Below are 17,956 nucleotides of genomic sequence, written 5' to 3'. Positions count from 1 at the left end.
AATCCAAACTCATTCAGTCTACCCAAATCAAACTCAAAAGAAGCTATCCTTCAATACTTGTTTTCAAATTTATAGTGAACACAGATGATTTCATGAAATATCTTCACCATATCTTTCCCTCTGAATAAAGGTTGATGCCCAGTTCTTCTTTCTCCAACATTGTATTAAACTGATGCTCTCCTTTCTTCCTCTCTTATCTACCTTTCTCTCCTGATTTAACTTTTAGATTCAATCTATCTTCTAAGCCCTAAACCAAAGACAGACTTTCTTTATGACCTTTTCTAGGATTCCTCTAAGAATGGACTTATCCTTCCTCTGAATATCCCTATTGGATGATATGAAACTCTCTGAAGGAGAGTAGCAGAAATGATGCTCCAAAAATAATCCAAGCACACCATCTCTACATTCTCCAACTTACTTGCAGCTAGTTTGGAGCTGTGTGAATGGTGCATGCCAACAGACGTGAGAATATTTTTCTGTGCCGCTTCTTGGCTGAGGCATTTAAGAGGCAGCATACTAGCTCTATTTCTTTCTTTCTTTAAGCAGAAAACTTAGAAGTCACGTGTTTCTATGATGGTGTCACAAAGTAAAGAGAGCCTAGATCTCTGTGCCATCATATAGTGGACAGCTCCCAGCCACCAACATCAGATATAAAATATTGTGCTAAGCCACCAAGATTGAGATAGAGAGTTGTGGGTAGCAGCACCCGGCCTTGCTTAACCTAGCAAGAGGTCTATGACATTAATGCATATCAAACTTCAATGCATATATGAGTTACCTAGGGATCTTGCTAAAATATTAAAATGCAGTAGATATAGGGAGGGACTTGAGATTCTGTCCTCCTTATAAGTTTCTGATGCTATTGATGATGCTGGCCCTTGGACAACAATTTAGTAGCAAGACTCTAAAACATTCTCCGTTGCTCTATAATACTTGCACATATTCTTTCTCTCTCCAACTAGACCATAAGCTCTTGCTGGCATGTATTAACAACCGTGCCACAGATATACTCAAGAAAGTTGAGGACATCAGCAAAAGTTATGGAGCACAGCCCTCTGAAAAGTCTTTCCTCCATAAAAGCAATAAGAAAACTGGCAAGAATTTAATAATAAAAAAAACTTCTCCAAAACTGGAATTAATCAAAGGCTTGAAGCAATCGGGAACATGTATGCTCCCCCCAATAGCAGAATTGTACTAAGAACAGTGAGCTTTGTAACCTTTTAATTTGTCTTAGTCCCTTTGCCTACTCTCCAGCTCTTTGTTAGCTCTGAAAGATAATTGATCAATTTCAAATGAAAATCAATAGCCTATAAGCCATTGAGGGGAGCAAAAGGAAGGGAACAAAGGAGTCTGTAGCTCTTTAAAAGCCTCATTCTCAGAGTAATATAATTATGACCTATATAGTATATGCACTATGTAAGTTTAGTATCACTTACAAAGATGTCTGTATCTGATGCGATTCAGAAACTTAAAACTGTGAAAATTACTTCCCCTGGGGAGATTATAAAGCATTATTACAACTGTGTGGTTAACTATTAAGCAGCCTGAGGTAGTGGATAATAGCTGAAGCAAACAACAAATGAATCAAAAGGCCTGAAAGGAAAAGTTGGGGAGTGAGACGTCCTTAGGAGCTTGCAAAGGTCTGATATATTCTTAGGAATCTATATGACCACATGCACACCCAAGGAAGTACGCAGGACCAGAGTAGTGTTCTTGATCAGGAAAGACGCAAGACGATCCTAAGTGCTCACATCTAGCTAAACGCGAAACTCCTAGAACAGGAAGTGAAGGCTAATGCAGAGTTTTCAATGCCTGACTGAGTATTGAAGTTATGCCCCAACATGCACACAAAGTTCCTATGCAAAATTGGAAGACTTATTGGTGATGGCAGTTAAGGAAATCTCTCTCCAGTCACTGGCTGACCACTGAGCTAATCAAGGAGAGACTTAAGTGTCCACATGTAACAAAGCATACAGAGTTTACAAAATCAGTTCAGAAAGTCACTGAGTACAAGTAATAACAACTATAAGAAACACCAGCAACAAACACTTGGTGAAGGCGAGGGGCAAGAATATGGTTTTCAGTGTTGCAACATGATAATATTTAAAATTTCCACTTTCCATTAAAAATATAACAGAAAAAATGAGAAAGTAGAGACAGTACACAAGGGGGAGAGTGATCATTTTAAACTGTCCCTGAAGAAGTCTATTGTAGTAACTAGATGAAGACTGTAAGTTGGTTATTTTAAATCTTTTTAAAGAGTTAAACTATATTTAAATGACTAAAGGAAAGTATGAGAACAATTGCTTATGTGACAGAATATCAATAAAGATGTAGCAGTTAGAAGAATAAAATAGAAATTCTGGAGTTGAAAATTATAATAAACTAAAATAAAAACACACATGAAGGTTCTCAACAGCAGATTTTTAGCTAGCAGAATAAAGAATCATAGAACTTGAAGATTGGTCAATCAAGATTACCCAATCCAAACAACAGAAAGAAAAAAAAATGGAGAAAACTAGCAGTGCTTCAGAGACACCTGGGACACCAAAAAGTGAGTGACAAGTATTCTGGAAAGAGAGAGGAGAGAGAAATGAGCAGAAAGGATATTTGAAGAAATAATGTATAAAACTTCCCAAATTTGATGTAAAACTTTAATCCACATATCCAGGAAGCTCAAGCAACTCCATGTAAAATAACCTCAAAGAGATCTACACATAGACACATTATAATCAAAATGTCAAGAGGAAAAGACAGTGAGAGAATCTCGGTATATACAACCCATCCTCAATAAGATAAACATCTGGTTTCTTATCAGAAATCATAGAGGCCAGATATCAGTGAGATAACATTTAAAGGTGCTGAAAAATATAATGTGTGTGTGTGTGTGTGTGTGTGTGTGTCTCAGTATATCAACCAGGAATTCTATATCCAATAAAACTATTCTATAAAAGTTAGCAATATATTAAAACATGTCTAGATAAACAACATCTAAGACAACATGTCAGTAGCAAATATGACTTACAAGAAATACTAGAGTTATTCAAGCTAAAATAAAAAGATATTACACAGTAAATTGAACCCATGTGAAATAATAAAAGCAACTAGTAAAGGTAACTACATAGGTAAACATAAATGACAGTTGACATGAATTTTTATTTGTAACTCTTTTTTTTCTCCTATCTGATTTAAAAAAGACAACTAAAGAAAAGCAACAATCTGTTATGATGAACAAACAATCTTGAGAATAAAAACCAGTTGTATAGTGTACATATACACTATATTAATTAAAAGCTGAAAATTTTTTTTAATATTTTCAATTTGCAACATAACCAAAAAGAAAAATTTAGGAATAAGTTGTATAGAAGAAGTATATATTTTTATACTAATCAGTAAAGAAACATAGAAAAAAAAATCAAAGATGATATAGACAAATTGGGAGACATACTATGCTCATGGATCAGAAGATTTAATTCTGTTAGGATGACATTATTCCCCAAATTGATCTACAAATTTAATGTAATCACAAATGGCTTTGCTTTTGCAGAAATTTACAGACAGATTCTAAAATCCATATAGAATTGCAAGGGACCCAAATAGCCAAAACATTCTACAAAAAGAACAACCTTAAAGACTCAGATTTCCTCATCTCAAAATTTACTATAAGAATCAAATGGTGTGATGATATCATATAGAAACAGACACATATCAATGAATATAATTGATAGTCCATAAATAAATCCATACATATATGGTCATTGATTCTTCACAAGTCTTCCAAGAAAATTCAATGGGGAAAGAATAATTTTACAACAAGCAATGTTGAGAAAATTGGATGTCAACATGCAAAATTATGAACTTAGATACCTTACACCATATACAGAAATTAACTCATAATGGATTAAAGACCTAGAGGTAAGAGGTATAACTATAAAACTCTTAGAAGAAAACATAGAAACAAACCTTTGAAACTTTGGGTTATGTAATGTTTTCCTATATATGACATCAAAAGCATAAACAACAAAAGAAAAAATAGACAAATTAAACTTTATCAAAATTAAAAAAAACTATTGTGACTAAAAGGGCAAGAAAGTGAAAAATAAAACCCATAGAACAAGAGATTTACAACATATGTATTTAATAATGATCCAGTATAATAAAAAAAGAACCCAAAATTCAACAATAAAAAATAACCTTTTCTTCAACTGAAAATGAGTCTAAAATGATATTTCTCCAAAGAAGTTATATAAATGATCAATAAGTACATCAAAAGATGTTTAAAATCATAGTCATTAGGAAAGTACAAATCAAAACCACAGTGAGATACTACTTCATAACCACTAGAATGGCTATAATTAAAAAGACAGACATAAATATTGGCAAGCAGGTTGAAAAAGTGGACCCTCATATATTGCTGATAGGAATGTAAATTGTACAGCATTTTCTCAATAAATTAAACACAGAACTACCATATGACCCATGAATTCCATTCCTAGATATGAACCCAAAATAATTTAAAATATATGACCACAGAGAAACTTGTACACAAGTGTACATAGCAGAATTATTCACAATGACCAAAAATGGAAACAACTCAATAACCATCAACTGATGATGGATAAAAAAAAAGTGGGATATCTAAAAATGAAATACTGCTTCAGTCATGACTACTCACTCATGACCAATTCTTTGCGACCCCATGGACTGCAGCACACCAGGCTTCCCTGTTCATCACCAACTCCCGGAATTTACTTAGACTCATGTCCATCATGTCAGTGATACCATCCAACTTGCTCATGCTCTGTCATCCCCTTCTCCTCCTGCCTTCAATCTTTCCCAGCATCGGGGTCTTTTCAAATGAGTCAGTTCTTCACATCGGGGGCAAAAGTATTGGAGTTTCAGCTTCAGCATCAGTCCTTCCAATGAATATTCAGAACCTATTTACTTTAGGATGGACTGGTTGGATCTCCTTGCAGTCCAAGGGACTCTCAAGAATCTTCTCCAACACCAGAGTTCAAAAGCATCAAGTCTTCGGCACTCAGCTTTCTTTATGGTCCAGCTCTCACATCCATACATGACTACTGGAAAAACCATAGCTTTGATTAGACTGCCCTTTGTTGGCAAAGTAATGTCTCTGCTTTTTAATATCCTGTCTAGGTTGGTCATAGCTTTTATTCCAAGGAACAAGCGTCATTTAATTTCATGGCTGCAGTCACCATCTGCAGTGGTTTTGGAGTCCAAAAAAAATAAAGTCTCTCACTGTTTCCATTGTTTCCCCATCAATTTGCTATGAAATGATGGGACCAGATGCCATTGTTTTCTGAATATTGAGCTTTAAGCCAACTTTTTCACTCTCCTCTTTCACTTTCATCAGAAGGCTCTTTAGTTCTTCACTTTCTGACGGAAGAGTGGTGTCATCTGCGTATCTGAGGTTATTGATAATTCTCGTGACAATCTTGATTCCAGCATGTGCTTTACCCAGCCCAGCATTTCTTATGATGCCCTCTGCTTATAAGTTAAATAAGCAGGGTGACAATAGACAGCCTTGATGCATTCCTTTCCCGATTTGGAACCAGTCTGTAGTTCCATGTCCAGTTCTAACTGTGGCTTCTTGACCTGCATACAGATTTCTCAGGAGGCAGGTCAGGTGGTCTGGCATTCCCATCTCTTTCAGAATTTTCCACACTTTGTTGTGATTCATACAGACAAAGGCTTTGGTATAGTCAATAAAACAGAAGTAGATGTTTTTCCGGAACTCTCTAGCTTTTTCGATGATCCAGTGGATGTTGGCAATTTGATCTCTGGTTCCTCTGCCTTTTCTAAGTCCAGCTTGAACATCTGGAAGGTCACAGTTCACATACTGTTGGAGTCTGGCTTGGAGAATTTTGAGCATTACTTTTCTAGTGTGTGAAATGAGTGCAATTGTGTGGTAGTTTGAGCATTCTTTGGCATTGCCTTTCTTTTGGATTCTAATGAAAACTGACCTTTTCCATTTCTGTGGCCATTGCTGAGTTTTTCAAATTTGCTGACATATTGAGTGCAGCACTTTCACAGCGTCATCTTTTAGGATTTGAAATAGCTCAACTGGAATTCCATCACCTCCACTAGCTTTGTTCGTAGTGATGCTTCCTAAGGCCCACTTGACTTCACATTCCAGGATGTCTGCCTCTAGATGAGTGATCACAGCTTTGTGGTCATCTGGGTCATGAAGATTTTTTTGTGTAGTTCTCTATGTATTCTTGCCACCTCTTCTTAATATCTTTTGCTTCTGCTAAATCCATATCATTCCTGTCCTTTATTGTGCCCATCTTTGCATGAAATGTTCCCTTGGTATCTCTAATTTTCTTGAAGAGATCTTTAGTGCTTCCCATTCTATTGTTTTCCTCTATTTCTTTGCACTGATCATGGAGGAAGGCTTTCTTATTTCTCCTTGCTCTTCTTTGGAACTCTGCATTCAAATGGGTATATCTTTCCTTTTCTCCTTTGCCTTTAGTTTCTCTTCTTTTCTCAGCTATTTGTAAGGCCTCCTCAGACAACCATTTTGCCTTTTTGCATTTCTCTTTCTTGGGGATGGTCTTGATCACTGCCTCCTATACAATGTCAGGAACCTCCATCCATAGTTATTCAGGCACTCTGTTTATCAGATCTAATCCCTTGAAGCTATTTGTCACTTCTACTACATATTCACAAGGGATTTGATTTAGGTCACACCTGAATGGTCTAGTGGTTTTCTCTACTTTCTTCAATTTAAGTCTGAACTTGGCAATAAGGCTTCATGATCTGAGCCACAGTCAGCCCCTGGTCTTGTGTTTGCTGACTTTGGCTTCAAAGAACATAATCAATCTGATTTTGGTATTGACCACCTGATGATGTCCATGTGTAGAGTCTTCTCTTGTGTTGTTGGAAGAGGGTGTTTGCTATGACCACTGCGTTGTCTTGACAAAACTCTGTTAGCCTTTGGCTTGCTTCGTTTTGTACTCCAAGGCCAAATTTGCCTGTTATTCTTGATGTCTCTTGAATTCCTACTTTTGCATTCCTGTCCCCTATGATGAAAAGGACATCTTTTGGGAGTGTTAGTTCTAGACAGTCTTGTAGGTCTTCATAAAACCGTTCAACTTCAGCTTCTTCAGCATTACTGGTTGGGGCATAGACTTGGATTACTGTGATATTGAATGGTTTGCCTTGGAAACTAACAGAGATCATTCTGTCGTTTTTGAGATTGCACCCAAGTACTGCATTTCGGACTCTTTTTTTGACTATGATGGCTGCTCCATTTCTTCTAAGGGATTCTTGCCCACAGTAGTAGAGATAATGGCTATCTGAATTAAATTCACCCATTCCAGTCCATTTTAGTTCACTGATTGAAATACTGCTTAGTCATGCTAAAACACAGATGAGCCTTGAAAAGAAGCCAGACCTGATAGAGCACATACTGCATAATTCAATTTAGTTGAGATGTCTAATATAGAGAAATCCAGAGGGTGAAATTAGATTAGAAGTTTCCAAGGACTTGAAGAGAGGAGAATTGACAGTGACTACCAATGGGTACAGGGTTTGTTTCTGAGATGAAGAATATATTCTGGAATGAGAATGGTGGTGGTTGCACTGTATTGTGAAGGTACTGAAAATGATTGAATTGTATATTTTGAAAGGAAAAGACATAGTATGTTAGTTTTATTTCTATAAAAGTATAAAAAGGAATAAAATATAAATGCTTGAGTTGAAAATTACAATAACTGAAAGACATGAAAATAATTATAAAATAAAAGAAATTTAAATAGGAAGGCATGAGAAAAGAAGAATGGAGGGGAGTAAAAATACTTTGTATGTGATTAGAAACACTACTTTGTATGTGATTAGAAAGCACTTGCAGAAGTTTCCTGAATAAGTCTTTTTTTTCAGACTTTTCGTATGTTATTTCCTCTCCCAGGACATTCTTTCTACTCTGGTCTTCCAGGGAAAGCTTCACTCCTGAAGCTCAAATTCTGACTTCAGTAGACAGCATTCCTATTTCCCTCAGCTATTAGTCTCTCATTTTTCTGCATAAGCATAACACTTATTATCAATTCTGTGGAAGTGACTCTGTATTTTCATTTTTTAAGTATTAATTAAACTACCTGGTAGCTCAGACAGTAAAGAATCCTCCTGCCAAGGCAGGAGACACAAGTTTGATCCCTGGGTTGGGAAGATCCCCTGGAGAATGAAATGGCTACTCACTCCAGTATTCTTTCCTGCAGAATCCCATGGACATAGGAGCCTGGTGTGCTACAGTCCATGGAATCACAAATAGATGGACACAACTGAGCAACTAACACTAATACTCTACATCAGTAAAGTACAAAAATGTTACAACTAACTTTTATGTATGCAAAAGTCATGTGACTACAGCCAGTTAAGACACAGAAGATTTTAAGCCTCCCAGAAAAACTGTCTTGTGCTCTCCAAGCTAGATAATCAAAAGTGAAGTGAACGTGAAAGTCACTCAGTTGTGTCTGACTCTTTGCAACCCCATGGACTATATACAGTCCATGGAATTCTCCAGGCCAGAATACTGGAGTGGGTAGCCTTCCCCTTCTCCAGGGAATCTTCCCAACCCAGGGATCGAACCTAGGTCTCCCACATTGCAGGCAGATTCTTTACCAGCTAAGCTACAAGGGGAGCCCAAGTATACTGGAGTGGGTAGCCTATTCCTTCTCCAACAGATTTTCCAGACCCAGAAACTGAACTCGGGTCTCCTACATTGCAGGTGGATTCTTTACCAACTGAGCTATCAGAGATAAAGATAATCACTATTCTGACTTCTCCCTGAATACATCAGTTATGTCTATTTATGAGCTTCATATTCTTGAAATCAAATCATGCAATCTGAGTTCTTTCCTGTCTGGATTTTCCATTCAACATCAGGTTTGTGAAATTCATCCATGTACTAGAATGTACTGTATGGCAGGCGCTATTTTTCATTACTGTATAGTATTCCAATAAAGATACTGGAATGTATTTATCCATTCAAATGTTGATGATTATATAGGTGTGTTTCCACTAGGGGGCTGTCATGAATAACGTTTCCTGGACCCTTCCTATGTATATATACCTTTTAGTAAACACAGGCACTTATTTCTGTCGGGTATAAACACAGGAGTGGAAGTGTCGGGTTATTGCAGGTAACTGTGTTTAGCTTTGGTAGACAGAAACAGTTTTCCAAATTGCTTGGCCTGTTCTATAAAATCCAGAACAATGTGTGAAAGCATGGTTATTGTTGTTGTTGTTCAGTCGCTCAGTCATGTGCAACTCTTTGTGACCCCATGGACTGCAGCACGCCAGGTTTCCCTGTCCTTCGCTATCTCCCGGAGCTTTCTCAAGCTCATGTCCATTGACTTGGTGTGATGCCATCCAACCATCTTGTCCACTGTCATCCCCTTTCCTCCTGTCTTCAGTTTTTTCCAGCATCAGGGTCTTTTCTAATGAGTCAGCTCTTCACATCAGGTGGCCAAATTATTGGAGCTTCAGCTTCAGCATCAGTCCCTCCAATGAATATTCAGGATTGATTTCCTTTAAGATTGACTGGCTTGATCTCCTTGCAGTCCAACGGACTCTTAAGAATCTTCTCCAACACCACAGTTCAAAAGCATCAATTCTTCAGCACTCAGCCTTCTTTACGGTCCAACTCTCACATCCATTCGTGACTACTGGAAAAACCATAGCTTTGAGAGCATGGTGCTATGTTTTCATTGCCTATCTACATAACTTTCTTCTCACTAAACTATTTTTTTTTAATAAATTTATTTATTTTAGTTGGGGGCCAATTACTTTACAATACTGTAGTAGTTTTTGCCATACATTGACATGAATCAGCCATGGGTTTACATGTGTTCCCCCTCCTGGGCCCCCCTCCCACCTCCCTCCCCATCCCATCCCCCTGGGTCATCCCACTGCCCCAGCCCTGAACATTTGTCTCATGCATCAAACATGGAATGGTGTTCTGTTTCACATATGATAATATACATGTTTCAATGCTATTCTCCCAGAATGTCCTACCCTCACCTTCTCCCTCAGAGTCCATAAGACTATTCTATGCATCTGTGTCTCTTATTCTGTCTCACATATAGGGTTATCGTTACCATTTTTCAAATTCCATATATATGCATTAGTATACTATATTGGTGTTTTTCTTTCTGGCTTACTTCACTCTGTATTATGGGCTCCAGTTTCATCCATCTCAGTAGAACCGATTCAAATGTATTTTTTTAACGGCTGAGTAATATTCCATTGTGTATATGTACCACAACTTCCTTATCCATTCGTCTGCTGATGGACATCTAGGTTGCTTCCATGTCCTGGCTATTGTAAATAGTGCTGCGATGAACATTGGGGTACACGTGTCTCTTTCAATTCTGGTTTCCTCAGTGTGTATGCCCAGCAGTGGGATTGCTGGGTCATATGGCAGTTCTAGTCCCAGTTTTTTAAGGAATCTCCACACTGTTCTCCATAGTGGTGGTACTAGTTTGCATTCCCACCAGCAGTGTAAGAGGGTTCCCTTTTCTCCACACCCTCTCCAGCATTTATTGCTTGTAGACTTTTGGATAGCAGCCATTCTGACTGGTGTGAAATGGTACCTCATTGTGGTTTTGATTTGCATTTCTCTAATAATGAGTGATGTTGAGCATCTTTTCATGTGTTTGTTAGCCATCTGTATGTCTTCTTTGGAGAAATGTCTGTTCAGTTCTTTGGCCCATTTTTTGATTGGGTCATTTATTTTTCTGGAATTCAGCTGCAGGAGTTGCTTGTATATTTTTGAGATTAATTGTTTGTCTGTTGCTTCATTTGCTATTATTTTCTCCCATTCTGAAGGCTATCTTTTCACCTTGCTTACAGTTTCCTTTGTTGTGCAGAAGCTTTTAATTTTAATTAGGTCCCATTTGTTTATTTTTGCTTTTATTTCCAATATTCTGGGAGGTGGGTCATGGAGGATCCTGCTGTGATTTACGTCGGAGAGTGTTTTGCCTATGTTTTCCTCTAGGAGTTTTATAGTTTCTGGTCTTACATTTAGATCTTTAATCCATTTTGAGTTTATTTTTGTGTATGGTGTTAGGAAGTGTTCTAGTTTCATTCTTTTACAAGTGGTTGACCAGTTTTCCCAGCACCACTTGTTAAAGAGATTGTCTTTTTTCAATTGTATATTCTTGCCTTCTTTGTCAAAGATAAGGTGTCCATAGGTGCGTGGGTTTATCTCTGGGCTTTCTATTTTGTTCCATTGATCTATATTTCTATCTTTGTGCCAGTACCATACTGTCGTGATGACTGTGGCTTTGTAGTAGAGCCTGAAGTCAGGCAGGTTGATTCCTCCAGTTCCATTCTTCCTTCTCAAGATTGCTTTGGCTATTCGAGGTTTCTTTTATTTCCATACAAATTGTGAAATGATTTGTTCTAGTTCTGTGAAAAATACCATTGGTAGCTTGATGGGGATTGCATTGAATCTATAGATTGCTTTGGGTAGTATACTCATTTTCACTATATTAATTCTTCCAATCCATGAACACGGTATATTTCTCCATCTGTTTGTGTCCTCTTTGATTTCTTTCATCAGTGTTTTATAGTTTTCTATATATAAGTCTTTTGTTTCTTTAGGTAGATATATTCCTAAGTATTTTATTCTTTTTGTTGCAATGGTGAATGGTATTGTTTCCTTAATTTCTCTTTCTGTTTTCTCATTATTGGAGTATAGGAATGCAAGGGATTTCTGTGTGTTAATTTTATATCCTGCAACTTTACTATATTCATTGATTAGCTCTAGTAATTTTCTGGTAGAATCTTTAGGGTTTTCTATGTAGAGGATCATGTCATCTGCAAATAGTGAGAGTTTTACTTCTTCTTTTCCTATCTGGATTCCTTTTCTTTCTTTTTCCGCTCTGATTGCTGTGGCCAAAACTTCCAAAACTATGTTGAATAGTAGTGGTGAAAGTGGGCATCCTTGCCTTGTTCCTGACTTTAGGGGAAATGCTTTCAATTTTTCACTGTTGAGGATAATGTTTGCTGTGGGTTTGTCATATATAGCTTTTATTATGTTGCGGTATGTTCCTTCTATTCCTGCTTTCTGGAGGGTTTTTATCATAAATGGATGTTGAATTTTGTCAAAGGCTTTTCCTGCATCTATTGAGATAATCATATGGTTTTTATCTTTCAATTTGTTAATGTGGTGTATTACATTGATTGATTTGCGGATGTTAAAGAAACCTTGCATTCCTGGGATAAAGCCCACTTGGTCATGATGTATGATCTTTTTAATATGATGTTGGATTCTGTTTGCCAGAATTTTATTAAGGATTTTTGCATCTATGTTCATCAGTGATGTTGCCCTGTAGTTTTCTTTTTTTGTGGCATCTTTGTCTGGTTTTGGAATTAGGGTCATGGTGGCCTCATAGAATGAATTTGGAAGTTTACCATCTTCTGCAATTTTCTGGAAGAGTTTGAGTAGGATAGATGTTAGCTCTTCTCTAAATTTTTGGTAGAATTCTGCTGTGAAGCCATCTGGTCCTGGGCTTTAGTTTGCTGGAAGATTTCTGATTAGAGTTTCGATTTCCGTGCTTGTGATGGGTCTGTTAAGATCTATTTCTTCCTGGTTCAGTTTTGGAAAGTTATACTTTTCTAAGAATTTGTCCATTTCTTCCAAGTTGTCCATTTTATTGGCATATAGCTGTTGGTAGTAGTCTCTTATGATCCTTTGTATTTCTGTGGAGTCTGTTGTGATCTCTCCATTTTCATTTCTAATTTTGTTGATCTGATTCTTCTCTCTTTGTTTCTTGATGAGTCTGGCTAATGGCTTGTCAATTTTGTTTATCTTCTCGAAAAACCAGCTTTTAGTTTTGTTGATTTTTGCTATGGTCCCTTTTGTTTCTTTTGCATTTATTTCTGCCCTAATTTTTAAGATTTCTTTCCTTCTACTGACCCTGGAGTTCTTCATTTCTTCCTTCCCTAGTTGCTTTAGGGGTAGAGTTAGTTTATTTATTTGATTTTTTTCTTGTTTCTTGAGGTACGCCTGTATTGCTATGAACCTTCCCCTTAGCATTGCTTTTACAGTGTCCCATAGGTTTTGGGTTGTTGTGTTTTCATTTTATTTGTTTCTATGCATAATTTGATTTCTTCTGTGATTTGTTGGTTATTCAGAAGCGTGTTGTTCAGCCTCCATATGTTGGAATTTTTAATAGTTTTTTTCCTGTAATTGAGGTCTAATCTTACTGCATTGTGGTCAGAGAAGATGGCTGGGATGATGTCAATTTTTTGGAATTTACCAAGGCTAGATTTATGGCCCAGGATGTGATCTATCCTGGAGAAAGTTCCGTGTGCACTTGAGAAAAAGGTGAAATTGGTTGTTTTGGGGTGGAAAGTCCTGTATATATCAATTAAATCTAATTTGTCTATTGTATCATTTAAAGTTTGTGTTTCCTTGTTAATTTTCTGTTTAGTTGATCTATCCATATGTGTGAGTGGAGTATTAAAGTCTCCCACTATTATTGTGTTATTGTTAATTTCCCCTTTCATACTTGTTAGTATTTGCCTTATATATTGTGGTGCTCCTATGTTGGGTGCATATATATTTATAATTGTTACATCTTCTTCTTGGATTGACCCTTTGATCATTATGTAGTGTCCTTCTTTGTCCCTTTTCACAGCCTTTATTTTAAAGTCTATTTTATCTGAAATGAGTATTGCGACTCCTGCTTTCTTTTGGTCTCCGTTTGCATGAAATATGTTTTTCCATCCCTTCACTTTCAGTCTGTATGTGTCCCTAGTTTTGAGGTGGGTCTCTTGTAGACAGCATATATAGGGGTCTTGTTTTTGTATCCATTCAGCCAGCCTTTGTCTTTTGGTTGGGGCATTCAACCCATTTACATTTAAGTTAATTATTGATAAGTATGATCCCGTTGCCATTTACTTTGTTGTTTTGAGTTCGTGTTGAAACATCCTTTCTGTGTTTCCTGTTCAGAGAAGATCCTTTAGCATTTGTTGGAGAGCTGGTTTGGTGGTGCTGAATTCCCTCAGCTCTTGCTTGTCTGTAAAGCTTTTGAATTCTCCTTCATATCTGAATGAGATCCTTGCTGGGTACAGTAATCTGGGTTGTAGATTATTCTCTTTTATTACTTTAAGTATGTCCTGCCATTCCCTTCTAGCCTGAAGAGTTTCTATTGAAAGATCAGCTGTTATCCTTATGGGGATCCCCTTGTGTGTTATTTGTTGTTTTTCCCTTGCTGCTTTTAATATTTGTTCTTGTGTTTGATCTTTGTTAATTTGATTAATATGTGTCTTGGGGTGTTTCACCTTGGGTTTACCCTGTTTGGGACTCTCTGGGTTTCTTGGACTTCTGTGACTATTTCCTTCCTCATTTTAGGGAAATTTTCAACTATTATCTCCTCGAGTAATTTTTCATGGCCTTTCCTTTTATCTTCTTCTTCTGGGACTCCTATGATTTGAATGTTGGGGCGTTTCATATTGTCCCAGAGGTCCCTGAGGTTTTCCTCATTTCTTTTGATTCTTTTTTCTTTTTTCCTCTCTGCTTCATTTATTTCCATCATTCTATCTTCTACCTCACTTATCCTATCTTCTGCCTCCGTTATTCTACTGTTGGTTCCCTCCAGAGTGTCTTTTATCTCCTTTATTTCATTATTCATTCTATATTGACTCCTTTTTATTTCTTCTAGGTCCTTGATAAACATGTCTTGCATCTTCTCAATCCTTGTCTTCAGGCTATTTATCTGTAACTCCATTTTGCTTTCAAGATTTTGGATCATTTTTATTATCATTATTCTAAATTCTTTTTCAGATAGATTCCCTATCTCCTCCTCTTTTGTTTGGTTTGGTGGGCATTTCTCATTTTCCTTTTCTTGCTGAGTATTTCTCTGTCTTTTCATCTTGTTTAGATTGCTGTGTTAGGCGTGGCCTTTCTGTATTCTGGTAGTTTGAAGTTCCTCTTTATTGTGGAGGTTCCTCACTGTGGGTGGGGTTGGACGGGTGGCTTGTCAAGGTTTCCTGGATAAGGGAGCTTGTGTTGGTGTTCTGGTGGGTGGAGCTGGATTTCTTCTCTCTAGAGTGCAATAGCGTGTGCAGTATTGAGTTTTGAGATGTCTATGGATTTAGTGTGCCTCTGGGCAGCCTGTATATTGATGCTCAGGGCTATGTTCCTGCGTTGCTGGAGAATTTGCCTGGTATGTCTTGCTCTGGAACTTATTGGCTCTTGGGTGGAGCTTGGTTTCAGTGTATATGTGGAGGCTATTGGATGATCTCTTATTAATTAATGTTTCCCCTGGCTTTCAGTCTTATTCTTGCAGTAGCCTCAAGACTTCTCCATCCATACAGCATCATAATAAAACTTTTAGGTTAATGGTGAAAAGATTCTCCACAGTGAGGGATACCCAGAAAGTTTCACTGAGTTACATGGAGAGGTGAAGTGAGGGGGGGGGAGTTTGAGGTGACCAGGAGGAGAAGAGGGGGAGTCAAACGTGGAGAGAGCAGTCTAGCCAGTAAGCACTTCCCTCTGTGCTCTCCACAGTCTGGAACCCTCAAAGCGGTTCACAGAGATACAAAGAGGGGGGGAGGAAGGTAATAGAGGTGAGCATGAGTAGAAAGGGAGGAATCAAGAGGGGAGAGAGAGATCTGGGTAGTATTCTGTTCCCAAAGTGTTCTCCGGTACCCAGAACACCCTCAGAGATTCACAGAATTGGGTTGAGAAGAGAAGGAGGAGGGTGGGAGATAGAGGTTCCCTGGGGGAGAAGAAAGAGCGTCAACAGGGGGAGAGAGTAATCAAGCCAGTAATCATACTCCTGAGTAAAAATGGGTACTAAAGATTGGATTATTAAATGTACAAAATTGATACCAAATATGTAAAACAAAGATTAAAAATCTAGAGTAGAGGTTAGACTCTTATAAAACATACAATATAAAAAAAGAAAACAGTGTAAAAAGAAAAAAAACAGTAAAACAGTAAAAAAGAAACAGTAAAAAAAAAGTAAAACAGGAAAGAAACAGTAAAAAAAAAGAAAACACAAAAGGTATATGATATATGTATGCAGTTTGCTTTAAAAATAGAGGTTTTTTTTTTGCAAGGTAATAGTGGGTTATGAAAATGAAAATTAAACGTGTAATAGAGGACTTAAAGAAAAAAAGAAAGAAAAAAATTTTTTAAAAATTAAAAAAAAAGATAATAGTAAAAATATATATCCCGGACTTTCTCTGGGGCTGTTGTGAGCAGTGTGGGGTCTGTTCAATTTCAGATAGATCCTTGTTTCTGCTTATACTTTTCAAGATCTATATGCCCCTTTCAATGCAGTCGGTGTTAACTACAGGGATTTTAATCTGTTGGCCTGTCACTTCCAACGCGCTTCCCTCTGTTTATTTGGCTTCTGTTTGGAGGTCTCTTCAGTATCTAATTTCCGCCCTGCCATAAAGGGGCGGAGGTAGTCTCTTTAGGTTCGCTTATTCAGTCCTGCTGTGGGGAGGGAGGAACACTGCAAACCTATATCACTGGCATGTGTGTGGAGAGCTCGCAGTGTCTCGGCTGCACTGGGTTCGCCCCCGCTCACAGCGTGTGTGCTTTCCCCTTCTACCCTGCTCAGGCTTCAGGTTACTCGCCCGGGGAGTGGGCCCTGAGATGCGTGCACTTCCCAGGTCTAAGCCGCTCGGGTTCAGGTTCCCGGGTACTCCACAAAGGCGCAGACTCGGTTGCGCCCGCAGTTTGTGCCGTTCCCGGTCGGAGCTGCTCAGGCAGCCAGCAGTTTGGCGAGCGCGCTACCCCCTGTTGGGGCGGTGCGGCTTATCACCTCCCTGGTCCCCGCCTCGGTCCCCGCCTCGGTGCGGTGCGGCTTATCACCTCCCTGGTCCCCGCCTCGGTTTACGGGCGCGTCTGGCTCCGGTGTGCTTTGTGTCGGTTCTGGGGAGCTGGTCTCTGGCTGCAACCCTCCCGGCGGCTGTTGACCCTCTGGGATCTCAGGCAGTCTTTGTTTAGAAACTGGGAGCCTGTTTGCAGATTGGTAGGGGGTGCCCTCTCTGGGGCCCAGTTTGCCCCTTTCCGGCTCTGGCTGGCCCCGCCTGCCTGCTGTGTCCGGCGGGGGATGGGGCGGTCCCAGCCGGCTAGCTCTCCTCTGGAACCGCTCAGTCCTTTGTTCTGTGAGCGGGCCGGCAGTGCCTTAGATTTGAGCTTTTCGTGGGATAGTTCTCTCTCTCTGGCTGTCCCACAGTTCAGGTTACTATCTCACGTTAGCTCCCTCAGATTGCCCTCAGGGCGTTTGGGCCCAGTCCTTACCCTAAGCAGTGCCGCCCGCTCCTCTCCGTTCAGCCCCCACTTGCTGGTGGCGGATGCGAGAGTCTGGGGTTCTTTGCTGGGAGTTGCCTTTAGGCACGTAATCTGTGGGTTTTATTTATTTTTTCTCCCAGTTATGTTGCCCTCCGAGATTCGAAATCTTCCCCCAAACCCGCCGGTGAGGGGGTTTCCTGGTGCTTGGAAATTTCTCCTCTTTTACGACTCCCTCCCCGGGACGGGTCTCCGTCCCTAACTCTTTAGTCTCTCTTTTTATCTTTTATAATTTCTCCTACCTGCTTTCGAAGATAATGCGCTGTCTTTCTGGATGCCTGACGTCCTCTGCCAGCGTTCAGAAGTAGTTTTGTGAAGTTTGCTCAGCGTTCAGATGTTCTTTCTATAAATTTGTGGAGGAGAGAGTGGTCTCCCCGTCCTATTCCTCCGCCATCTTAGCCCCCTCCTCCTCACTAAACTATTAGCATCCTGAGGGCACAGAACGTATTCTTTCACCTCTAAGTACTCAGTACACTGTCTGACATGGAAGAAATAGGAAATAATTCCTGCATGGCCCTAGTCAAGGGACCAGCAACCCTTTTCTGTAAAGGGTGAGGTAGTAAATGTTTTAGGCTTCATATAGTCTCTGTCACACATCTGAACTCTGCCATTTAGCAG

The 17,956-nt window shown here is 38.9% G+C and overlaps 1 long non-coding RNA gene across 1 annotated transcript in view; it reads right to left on the bottom strand.

Moving 5' to 3' along the window:
• The window catches only part of LOC145529381 (uncharacterized), a 278,482-nt gene extending 260,734 nt beyond the window's left edge, over positions 1-17,748 (bottom strand). Inside the window, exon 1 of the long non-coding RNA XR_014071152.1 lies at positions 17,581-17,748. This is a non-coding gene — a long non-coding RNA (uncharacterized LOC145529381). The remainder of the gene's footprint in view (positions 1-17,580) is intronic.
• Positions 17,749-17,956: the final 208 nt, after the last annotated feature.

Source organism: Giraffa tippelskirchi, chromosome 12 (genome assembly GCF_054371585.1).
Source record: "Giraffa tippelskirchi isolate mGirTip1 chromosome 12, T2T-mGirTip1v1.2.pri, whole genome shotgun sequence".
Taxonomy (NCBI): Eukaryota; Metazoa; Chordata; class Mammalia; order Artiodactyla; family Giraffidae; genus Giraffa; species Giraffa tippelskirchi.
This window is presented reverse-complemented; position numbering and strand designations above follow the sequence as displayed.